Raw genomic sequence first — 9,983 nt, forward strand, 5'->3', positions numbered from 1 at the left:
ATATACACACATACATATATATATATCATTTTGTTGTTCTTTCTTTTTTTTTTGCAATGTCTTCCTTTTTGCATTGTAAAGTTCGTAGCCGTTGGCAATTCTGACAGATCCTATGATTTTCTGAACATATTAACAGGTGCCTGACGTTTGAAACCGTACGTGTCGCCACCTGCTATCTACTCTAAGTATGTTAATTCTATGACAACTACATTCACGAACTATGTGTTTGTATGTATGTACGCATGTACATGTGTGTACGCATATATATGTTTATGCGTAGCAGCATGTCTACGTTCGCGCGTGTGAACGTTTGGGGAGGTATGTTTGTGTATATGCCTGTGATGATGAAAATATGTGTGTGTCTGTTTTGTTTCTTTTAGGAAACTAAATGAGTATTTCTTAAACAAACAACCAGAAAACAGCTGTTTTGTTTTTCTCCTGTTATAAATATTTTTTATTCTTCATTTGGCAATTCATTATTATTATTATTATTATTATTATTATTATTATTATTATTATTATTATGGAATTTTCTTTCTTTGTTACTTAAAAAAAACATAACATTTTGCGCGAATATCTAAGTAACAAATAACAAACAAAAACGAAAGTAAATTTTAAAATGTTTCTCTGTTCTTCATTTCTCTTTCAATTTAAAAAATAATAATCTTTCTTGGAGAAGCTCAATTGTAGTGGCGAATGGATATAGCATTGAAGTAAATGATTGTAGATTGCTACTGGCGGTCTTTGTTAAATCACGTAACAAGACGTTTAACACTACATGTCCTCGGATTCCAGAGTATTCAAGATATACTTATTTCTGTTGTTCTTGTAAACTCCTGATGCAGTAGACCTTGGAAGAAAGTCATGTCAAACGTGACCGTGTTGATTGTTATTTTTTGATATACGGCATTTTGAACTATAGTAACCAATATGCATTGTTGCAGTACGGCCAAATGGTTAAAGAGATCACTTCGCAAGGTTGACATTCCGGATTCGATCACATCACGTAGTATCTTGTATGCAAGTCTCCAGTAAACCCATAACTCGGAAATGAAATTGCGCAGACAGAAGATGTATTGAGGACTGTTGGATTGATTGAAGGTTTAATTCAAAGTTACGGCTTTATTATAGTGTGTCACGTTGATACTGTCTGGGAATTACATGTGAATCGTCATCATCAACACGATGGAAGACTAGCCAACCTAGCAACCAAATATCCACCCGGACGGACTTTCCTTTTTATCCGTTCAGGGTCGATAAAGTATGGTAGCAACCAGGTACTGAGTCGAGAGTATCCGTTAGCCTCTTCCAACGTAATTGCTTGCTTTTAGCTTATTCAGGCCTTGTGCCTATAATAGAAAGAATTATCATTGTTTGTAAGGCAGCAAGCAAGCAGAATCGATATGGTGTCTGACAAAAAGGTTTGCGGTAGTTATTCCTGTTTATTATGTTTTAACGTGAAATTCCAACGAATGACCCACATCACCTTCCTAAACGAAGAAGTAGTGGGTCATTGATGTAAGGCATGCATTGAGTAGACGTTGAGTATGAGTGACTAGAGGAGGAATGATAACGAAGTCGAGATGGCAAAATGATTAGAGCGATGAGCAAAATACATCTAAAATGCATACTATCATCTAAAGCACGCAAGACAATTCCATTTTATACCGTAAAGACAAAGCCACGAGCTGACAGAATGGTTAGCATCCCGGGCTAAACGCTTGGCAGCAACGTCTTTATGTTCTGAGTTCAAATTCCGTAGAGATCGATCGATTGTACCTTTCATCCTTTCGGGGTCGATAAAACCACTACCAGTTTAACACTGGAGTAGATGTAATCGACTTACTCACCTCTGCCCCCGTCCCGGAATTGCTGACCTTATGTCAAAATTTGAAATCAATATATACCCTACACACACACTCACACACACACACACACACACACACACACACACACACACACACACACACACACACACACACACACACACACAAACGTACGCACACACATCCACATTGATTACGCATTGGGTAAAGATCGCCAAAGAAAATATTTTGCACTATTAGTTAAGTTCCCGTGTGTTCAGAGCTCAAAACCTCTACGGATTTTTTGTGCTACCTTTCTGGAGACAACTACACAAAAGAGAAGAATGATTTAATCGAGTGTGCACTGCGGTTTCGGTTCAACCAATTTTAGCAGTTGATGTCATATATATGTGTGTGTGTATGTTTGTGTGTGTGTGTATCGCGAGAGAGAAAGAGTTGTGATTTATTAATATCATAGCATGTACAAGACATTATCGGTAAAAATATTGGGGCGGATATTGACAAAAAAATGTTAACAATCGATAACCCAGTTATAAGAACATAGACTTTTAATATAATATTATGCACTTTAATATATGCAAACCACTCGAAGCAAATGCATTGTGCTAAATTCCAATATATCTCATGGTATTTGTACGCATTTTGTTTTCCATGTAAGCTGCAAGTGAAATTTCAGCAGAAATAACTTCCAGCTACTCTGGCTCAAAGTCATTTGGTTCATTCCATCAGCGTTTATTTGTTTCCCAGACTACTCGTATGTCCATGTTCTGTATTTCCATAACTCTCTCTATTAAAGACATCCATTTCTCACCATCTCTCTCTGGATTCATTACTTTGGAGGATTACAATGCACAAAACCCCTTTCGATATTTGCACTCTCTCTATATCAAAATATTTCTGCTCTGAGTTGTCTGTTACACTTTGTATTTACACTGAACATCCCTGATCCCATTCTCACCTCTACAAATAGGTTCCCACAAGGCATCAATCTCCCTGCTCCGTTGCATATCTAGTAGCTATTTAATACATATCGTATATTTTCTTACTGTATAACAGCTCCGCACGCTGATCCATCTGGCGCTCAGCTAATTTCTCGGATCTTAACCAGATCTCGGTGAATTACCATAAGCAGCAAGATTGTTTCATGTCTCAAACATACGTTCAACGTCATCCCTTCCGAGGTGTCTTTGTGGGTGGCTGAAACCAACTTTTTACGTAAGTTCCTTTGCCTTTCTCACAAAGCAAAAACCATTTTTTCACCCTACTACAGTAGCTTCCCTACAGTAATACAGCGGAACGACACTTCCTAGACAAATTTATTGACGAAGTCACGAAATACCACCTGCCAGAAGGCTTTTATAACTGCAACTCCAATATTTTCAAGACTATAATCAGAGAAGCAAATCATGCCCTTGTTTATCACAGAGTTTGGAGATTAGTCTATTTCATAAATTGCAGAATGGACGTTTTGCCACTTTCCAAAAGGATTTCCATTAACTTAATGGAATTATTCTACTCAAACGCAACACGTCCAATACGGTGGCTTTGCTGGCAAAACTCCTGCTCCCCTTCCCCAACTGTGCAAAACATGCACTCTACAATCCTCCAGTTGACCACTTCTTCCACAGACCTCTCAGATATCCATTCACTAACCGCGCACAAATTAAGTACAAAAGTTCTTCTGAACCAACGAAGTGCATACAAGTGATGGCTGGAACTTTTAAAAATACAAGCCAAATGTCATAGAGTAACATCTTTAATGAATTATATTAGATGATGTACTCATAGTTGCATAAAAAGACATACACGCACCCGCGCACACACATACACACACTCGCTCACTACATATTTCTCAGGTATCTGCCCCCAGATTTACAATCTGGCTAGAGCGTGCCTTCTTTCTACTGTTCTATCGAACTTGAGAACATCCTTTATTGGAGACATAACAACGTTGTTTATTTTAATGTTACCATAATTCAATCACTGCAAATATCAAAGAAACAGTTCTCCACCTAATTTTCTATTATTGCAGGAGCCAATAAGTAGTGATTGATTTATGGTATTTGTTGAAGGGAACAAAAAACAAAAGAAAAACAACAACAATGCTCCAAAAGATTCGAAATCCGCTTCAGTGTAACACAACCTGCAATAAATAGCTGCTTAGTCTCCCTCAAAACATATTCTAACACCTTCAAGATTGTAGAACACGTTGGAATAATACAATCCTGAAACTGTAAAATATGGATGACGCCTGGAATGCCTTTAATTATAAGGCTGCTTAATCAAGGCTGTTCTGGGATAAACAATAAGAGGGGGCAAAAATTCGAAAGTGAGATCAGCGCAAGACTTTCGAGGTTTCATTTAATCTTATGATCAAATTTACATAGCAAAATTTCATATGGCAAATTTAGTTGCTGACCATCAAAAAAGCTCAAGTAAAATCTATATCGGAACACTCTTAACATCTATATGAAAAGCGTGCGGCCACAATGATAGTCAAATGAAATTAATTCGCAAAAATTTATTCCTCAACACACAATCATGTTATTTATTTTACTCTTCAATCATTGTTACAATAGTTTCTACACCTCTGAATTAGCTATCAACATATACATATATAAAACAGTAAAAACCCCCTGGATTGTGGTCTATAGTGAACAGCGCACAAAACAGCAAGGTAATGATGTTATAAAATGTCATGTCCATGAAGCGAGAGACTCGAATAAGACTGGTTGCGTGGTAGCAGACAGCGAATGACATCACTGAGTGTCAGAAGACACACACAAGCAAAAAAACAATAACTAAAGCTTGTAAATTCAAATTAAATGATACAACAGAAACAAAAGGGAGAAGACTCTAGAGCAAGATGTACCAAAATTATTCTGCAATAGTTGTGATCATTATTAGGCCAACATCGTTGGTCTACTGACCTACGAAAGAGCGATGAAGCTTCTTTATATTTGAAACAAATCCTTTTCTTTCACCAAGCCATACTTGTTTACGAGTGACATAAATATGATATAAAAATACATATTTCGTCTTATTCAATTGAATTGATATTTACCATGAAAATGTTATGATTGGTACCAATGTAAGGAATTCAGAGTTCCAAACAAGCGTGTGAGTGAGATAGAGACGAAGAGAGAGAGAGAGAGAGAGAGAGAGAGGGAGAGAGAGAGAGAGAGAGAGAGAGAGAGAGAGAGAGAGAGAGAGAGAGAGAGAGAGAGAGAGAGAGAGAGAGAAAGAGGTGATCTAGGAGGCTCTGTGTGTGTATTTTGTGTGTGCGTTGTATGTACATGTATCTTTTGTTTTGTTTTTTTGTATATGACTTGTGTGTGTATCTGCGTGCCTGTGTATCATGCATTGTTCAAAACTAGCGTGTATTTTGCTAAAAGCTCAGTCGAGGCTGGAGAATAGAGTGAGAAAAGCCAAATACAATCTTTGCTATGCTTTAAGATAAGGTTTCCTTTAGAGATTAAGACCATGGTAAATGCATAAAATTACTTGAAGCAGCTTTAGATTGTAAAGGCATAATATCTCCAAGACTTCGGTCAACATTTCTTTTTTTCTTTTTACTGTCTATAGCAGACTGTGTGGCAACGTCAGAGTAATCGATATGTAAGTGATAATTTTTTTATTATCTATAGCTTGAAGCAAAAAAGATGGGAGGCAAACGTATTTAGGAGAGCTTGATGAAACGGTGAGATAATATATGAATTAAGATATGAAAACGTACGCTTCCAGGAGACAATTTTATTAGGATATATATCTTGAGAAAGTCTGATAAAAAGTTATAATAAAACCGATAAAAAAAAAAAAATTGCTATTCTGGGGAGAAACAAGCGATAATTAATGTTAAGTGTAAAAGATATGGTACAGAATTATAAAATATTAAGCAATGTCATGCGATATCGTGCTATATTATGTGATCAGTTGCATCTACATCTACAACTGTGACACGTACAACTGAGCAGTTGATTTGGGAGTATAATAATTGTAGAAAAGTGCAGATTTAATTAGCTTGATAAATAAACAGCTAACCGGATACAAGTTGAGATACACAAATTTAGCTGCAGTTATTGTTTTATTTAGATTGGGTTTGCTCTGATAGAACTCATATGCGAGGCCTCGGTTGTACCGTTCTTTTTTTTATTTTTAGTTTTATTATGGCAAGGTCTACTTCCTTTAATGTGTTTCGTTCAAATTAAAGAAAGTATTGGCGTGATTTGAGGGAATCTTGCTGACATTTCCAATAGGACGAATGACCACTTCATAAGAAACAGTTACTGCTTAGATCCAGATCAGCAATTATTATGCAGACCTGTGACCAAATGCGTTCCAACTGTGACTTTGCGAACGTTCTTATACAATTATGTGTTCATTCACCTATAATTATATACATATATGTCATTACTTTGACGGTTGCTTATTTATTGAGCAGTCATTTGATTATAAGAGTTTGTTCGATCAACTGGACTATCAGCTTCTGAGCGGCTGAGCATTCCGTAGACAAGCATACCGATTGAAATTCCTAAGAAAAATCATCTGTGTGATTGTTTGATATGGCTGTGCCTTTTTAATTACAGGTAGAATCCTCCAGACGACAATGTTCTATATGGTTTCCGCATATTGAATGAATTTCGCTCACAAAATATGAACCAGTACTACAGAAAATTATATTTACCTAAAAAGACATGCAATGGGATTGAATCCAGAACCTCGTGATTGTTTAATTATTCATTAATTATTTATTATTTATTCGGTCACTTAGCATCAACTATACAGTAAGCAACATAATGCAGCTTTGTCGATCGTCACTGCATCGATGGCACTGAATTATTGTTTAGTGTGTCAGAAAGGATATCCTTGGACTTGGCTATGCCACCGGGTATGTTGCGAAAGAAAGAACTTATGTAGTACCACGAAAATTAACCTCCCGCCCAACGATATTCTGGACTCCAGAATCTGGAGTGTCACACCTAACCGCTGCCAAGCCTAACATTAGTTGATGATGGAAATACATTATACACGCTCTAAAAAAAATTGCAAACTACTCGTTCCTATTTCCATAACATATACCATGAAAGATGTCTTGGTTAAGCTATCTCTCCCGCTGCTCATTCACGTTGACTATCCAATCCTTCTCAATTCTAATAATATTAAATACCAACAACGACAATATAATAATGTTTATGAGGATTTAGAGTTTCTACTCCTTTGACCAATTAAATTTCTAGAATACAGGTTATTTTTGTTTCTTAAAGATCTTGCCTGTTGAGGAAACTGTGCTATGCTGACCGAGCCTATTAAGACCGAAATATGTTCGTTGTATCCTGCAAGTAATTTACAATACAGATCTCCTCCCGTGGTGCACTTTATATACTTTCTATAAATCCAGTTAAATGATACGATAGAAGTTATTTCCATGTTTGATATTTTAGATTTGAATATCGTTATATGTAGTTTCTTTCTACAGATGGCACTGATAATTTCAATTCGTTGAAGGATTTAACGAACAGCATTAAGTATATAAGAGCCTGAGTGTGTGTTTGTATGCGTTTGTGTGTGCATGTGGGTGTGTGTGTGGGTAATCAGACAGAGACAGTGGGGGAGGCCATATATATGTACACACGCACACGCCCACACATATACTCGCACATATACATTTAGATATCAGGTTGAGTAAAAAGTAGGGAACGTTTAAAACCTTGAAGAATTTGTACCGGAGTTTTGCTGAGTTTTGAAATTTTTCACACACTGTTTTGCAATTGTCTGATGATACAGACACAGGCTTGACCACATGCATTAACAAATTAACATTGATATTTTTTTTCACCGTTGTTACAATCATCTGAAATGGAAGTGTCAAAGCGCGATATTCGAGCAATTTTGCTATCCAACTTCAACAAAGAACGTAAAGCATCTGAAACTGCTCACGATATAAAATGACTAGTGAGCGGTCAGCTCGAAAATGATTTAAACGATTTCAAAGTAGAGATCGTAAGCGTAGTGGATGACAACCTGCCATCGATGACGGACAATTAAAGACCGTCATTGAGAAAGGTCTACGTATAACCACTCGCAAACTGGCAAAAGAACTTCAAGTTAGTCAGAAAATTGCCTGCAACTATTCGCATGTGATCGGAAAATTAAAAAAGCTCGACAAATGGGTGCCACACGATTTGAATGAAAATCAGAAAATTCACAGATATGAGATTTACTCGTCGCTTCTTCTCCGTAACCAGACCGATCCATTTCTCGGCCGTATTGTACCTTGCGATTAAAAATGGATTCTGTACAATAATAAAAAAACGTTCTTCGCAGTGAAAATGAAGCACCGAAAACCTTCCTTAAATATGAGCTCTTCAAAAAGAAGGTTATGTTGAGTGTTTGGCTGTGTACTGCTGGGCTCATCCATTTTAACTTCTTGATACCCGGAAAAACCATTACTGCAGAAACACATTGCTGTAAAATTGCAAAAATGAACGAAAACCCGCTACTCCAGACTGTTCAACAGAAGAGGGCCAATCATTCTTCATAACAATACTCGACCACACGTTTCACTAATGATGCTCCAGAAGTTGAGGCAACTTGTCTACAACGTTCTTCCCCACCCAGCTTATTCCCCAGATTGTTCTCCTACCGACTGCCAGTTTTTCAAGCACCTTGATGGTTTCCTGTGAGAGAAGGAGTTAAAATATCAAACCGATGCTGAAAGTGCATTCAAAGACTTCATCAGCTCCAGAATTCCAGATTTTTATGTAATCTGAATAAACAAACTTGTAACTCGTTGGCAAAAATGTGTTGATTGTAATGGTAATTACCTTCATGAATAAAATATCCGCATTGTTGAAATATATTGTGAGGAATTTCATGTTTCAAAACGTTGCTTACTTTTTACTCAACCTGATAGATAGATAGATAGATAGATAGATAGATAGATAGATAGATTGACAGATAGATAGTGTCTTCCGGGGCTTTTCCTTCGGCCACAGTAATCGTTTCATTTAGGGGATGTTCTCATAGAAATGGTCTGGTTTGTAATGTAGCTAAATAAAGAAGCAAATAATATGCGAAGAACTCTTTAGCTACGTCATTTTTACAGAAGGAATTCAAGGTTGGCTTTGTTATTATTCTTCCGGGGCCGATTAATTCGGCTAAGTTAACTCAAACGAAAATGTATTGCGTTCTGCCAAAACAAGACATTAGTATTCACCCACAGGGACATCCTTCCGATAGACAGTATTATGTGTCTAGTAGCATCTACTAGTATGTCTTCTGTATTCATCCATATCTTTCTCTCTCTCTATCTCTCTCTTTCTCTCTCCATCTTTCTCACCCCTATCTATCTATCTATCTATCTATCTATCTATCTATCTATCTATCTATCTATCTACATATTTTACTGTGTATCAGCCTATCAACGTGCAGGTATGTATGTTTGTTATTTGGTGGCCATATTCATCTCAACATGCTTCTTGTTATGTGTATGCTTCTTGTATGTGCGTTCAAATGTAATGGCTTACGTCTGATAATATTATTTATGCATAAAGTGCATGCCAATATATAAATGTGTGAGTGTGTGTGTTTGTATGCATGTATGTATGTATATACACACATACACTCATATATGTGTGTGTGTGTGTGTGTGTGTGTGTGTGTGTGTGAGTGTGTGTGTGTGTATGTGTGTGTGTGTGTGCTTCTGTTTGTAACTTTCATCTCTATTTGTTCCTGTTATTGGATTGCGGCCATGCTGGGCACGGCTTCGAAGTATTTAGTCGAACAAATCGACATCAGAACTTACTTAGTCTGTTACCATCATCATAATCATCGTCATCATCATCATGGACTTCTACTTTCTTCTTCTTCTTCTTCTTCTTCTTCTTCTTCTTCTTCTTCTTCTTCTTCTTCTTCTTCTTCTTCCTCTTCTTTTTCTTCTTCTTCTTCTTCTTCTTCTTCTTCTTCTTCTTCGTCTCTCCTTCTCTCCTTCTCTCCTCTCCTTCTTCTTCCTCCTCCTACCTCTTCCTCCTCCGCGTCTTCCCCCTCCTACCTCCTCCTCCTACTTCCTCTCGTATTCCTCCTCCTGCTACCTCCCCTCATCTTCCTTCTAACTCCCCTCATCCTCCTGCTACCTCCCCTCATCCTCCTGCTACCTCC

This window comes from Octopus bimaculoides, chromosome 1, assembly GCF_001194135.2.
Source record: "Octopus bimaculoides isolate UCB-OBI-ISO-001 chromosome 1, ASM119413v2, whole genome shotgun sequence".
Classification (NCBI taxonomy): Eukaryota; Metazoa; Mollusca; class Cephalopoda; order Octopoda; family Octopodidae; genus Octopus; species Octopus bimaculoides.